At 43.0% G+C, this 2,641-nt stretch overlaps 1 pseudogene; it reads left to right on the top strand.

Annotated features, from left to right (window-relative positions):
• The first annotated feature begins 1,535 nt into the window (after nucleotides 1-1,535).
• Nucleotides 1,536-1,674, top strand: LOC136168112 (small nucleolar RNA SNORA18; annotated as a pseudogene).
• The last annotated feature ends 967 nt before the right edge of the window (nucleotides 1,675-2,641 follow it).

Here is a 2,641-nt window from a genome sequence, read left to right as displayed (position 1 = left end):
GATCTTCCTCACCCAGGGATCAAATCCATGTCTCTTGTATTGGCAGGTGGATTCTTTACCTCTGAGCCCCCAGTGAAGCCCCCATTCATATATTATTGGTCCACATATACTGTAGTCAACTGAATTTGGAAATAAACTAATTTAAGTCATAGCTCATAAATTTGCAGTCTGTTCATCACCTTTATGCTGAGAGCAGCACCCTAGGTCCAGGTCTTAGGGCTCTGGCTCCATGAACCAGCAGGGCGACAGAGTAATATTACAAATCACATAGGCGTGTTTTATGTTAGGATCAGAAAAACCTGACTTTCTGAAAGTTTCTGTGCTTTTACACAGTCTCATGGTAACACTCAGCTGAATGTCCAGGATGTACCAAGTGTTAGAGCTGGAAGGACTGCCATCATTGCTGCAACTGATAGCAACATTGCCGGTCAGTTCAGTTCAGTTCAGTTGCTCAGTCGTGTCTGACTCTTTGCGACCCCATGAACTGCAGCACGCCAGGCCTCCCTGTGCATCACCAACTCCTGGAGTTTACCCAGACGCATGTCTGTTCTGCCCGTAGTCCGAGTCCCCGGTCGGGAAAGAAGACTCCTTGAAACAATGCAACTCGCAATAGGGGAATTTATTAGTGACTCGAGCCAGGGCCTCCCGCCCTCACCAGGTGTGTGAGGACGAAAGGCCCCGAGCCCCAGTTCTCTCGGGTATTTATTAGGTCAAAACCAGCAGCAGGTAGTTGGCGCAATCAGAGTGGTTACACAGTGGGTAGTTGGCATAAGCAGATTGGTTACACAGTTGCAAGGTAATTTTTGTTGGCCCTATGTGGGGCTTTCAGCTTTCCCCTGATAGGTTCCCTTTCTTCTGGCTAGGCATATGTTGATTGGCTGGCTCCAGGTAGCCTGATAATTATGTTACCCCGGGAAACCAGGCCTACTCCTACTCTAGGCTGCCTGCCATGGCGTTAGCCGTGACAGCCTCACAATGTCCATCGAGTCGGTGATGCCATCCAGCCATCTCATCCTCTGTCGTCCCCTTCTCCTCCTGCCCCCAATCCCTCCCAGCATCAGGATCTTTTCAATGAGTCAACTCTTCGCATGAGGTGGCCAAAGTATTGGAGTTTCAGCTTCAGCATCAGTCCTTCCAGTGAACACCCAGGACTGGTCTGCTTTAGGATGGACTGGTTGGATCTCCTTGCAGTCCAAGGGCCAGAGAGGTTGCTAAGTTAACGGGTTGCAATACTCGGTCTTAGAGCACCTCTTCAGTCTCTCAGCCCAGTGCTCTTCCTTATATCTTAGTCTCTCATGGTCATGTCCTTTTTTGTTTCATTATATAGTTAGAAACGCATAACTGTAATTTAATAGATACTACCAAGAGATTGTATATCTATATGTGACAGTGTATGTACCCACCCCAAAATGCTCATTTTTAAAAAACGTTTTTCATAAAATCTGAATTGAATGAAATATCACATAGGAGAAGGGTCTTATAAAACACTGCCAACTGCCAGCTAGGTAAGCTTGCCCCACAAGCACAGTCAAGGTTGTGAGCTGTGTTTAACACCCTGCTTTCTGCTTTTTCTATAAACCTACGTCGTTGGAAACGCCTCATAGAGTAACTATGTAGTTTCCTTTACTCATAGAACTACCTGTTAGATCTGTGGGAAAGAGCTACAAGACATAGCTGCCAATTAAACTATGAAAAACCTAACAATTTTTTTTAATCTTAGGTATTGGCATATGCCAATGATCTCTGTCAAGTTTTAGGGTGTGATAACTTAGGAATTAATATGATTTGAACTTGATAAGCTTTTAGAGAACTAGACATCCCATCTCCTCCTGACCCTAAACAGGATCCTATAGTTAACTGCTTGAGGAAATTGGATCTTAAAGATTACAGGTGGCAAACTTTGAAGTGCACTCCATCGAAGATCAAAGAGGCCCAACTAAAACAGCTGTGGCATCACAGCTGTGGATTGAGCAGAACTTTTTGTAAGGGCTGCCTTGAAGATGACAACTTTGGAGGAACTATGGTGACTGGCAGCGGAAAGAATCAGGACGTGTGAAAATCCTTAAAAATTTATTGACTTAAATAACTTTGCCTATGTTATGAATAAAGAGAAACCTTTGTGCAGAAAGTCAGCATGTAAAAAAAAAAAAAAAAAAAAAACACCCTGCTTTCTTGCGTTGAGCTTGTTGTCATGTGCTGTCGATGCCATCTGGATGCATCATAAGTGTGTGGTGATTTTGCAATAAACACACAGTAACTATAATGTAACCCAGAAGCAGAATGACTGTTAAAAATAAATAAATAAATAAGGTCAACTTTTTAAAAATGAAATCTATCCTTACTTGAAATTTCAAGTTGAGAAATTCAAATATATTATTGATATCTGACATTAGTGATTGAACATGAAAAATTAAATAAAGAAAAGAGGTCATTTCCTAAAGAGGTCAGTATGGACACACACATGCATACAGACACACATATTCACTTGGAGAGCCGCCTTGCTAGGTTGGCAGGGCTCCAGGAATGACAGTCTGTGAGGGCAGCAGATGATAAGGTTCATCTGTACTTTGCTCTCTTCATTATCCTGTCTTCAGAGTTTTTGTCTTCAGGTTTCCCTTTTCTTTTTAGGCAAACCATCAGC

Source organism: Muntiacus reevesi, chromosome 4 (genome assembly GCF_963930625.1).
Source record: "Muntiacus reevesi chromosome 4, mMunRee1.1, whole genome shotgun sequence".
Classification (NCBI taxonomy): Eukaryota; Metazoa; Chordata; class Mammalia; order Artiodactyla; family Cervidae; genus Muntiacus; species Muntiacus reevesi.
The sequence above is the reverse complement of the archived record's forward strand: the minus strand, read 5'-3'. Positions and strand labels throughout refer to the sequence as shown.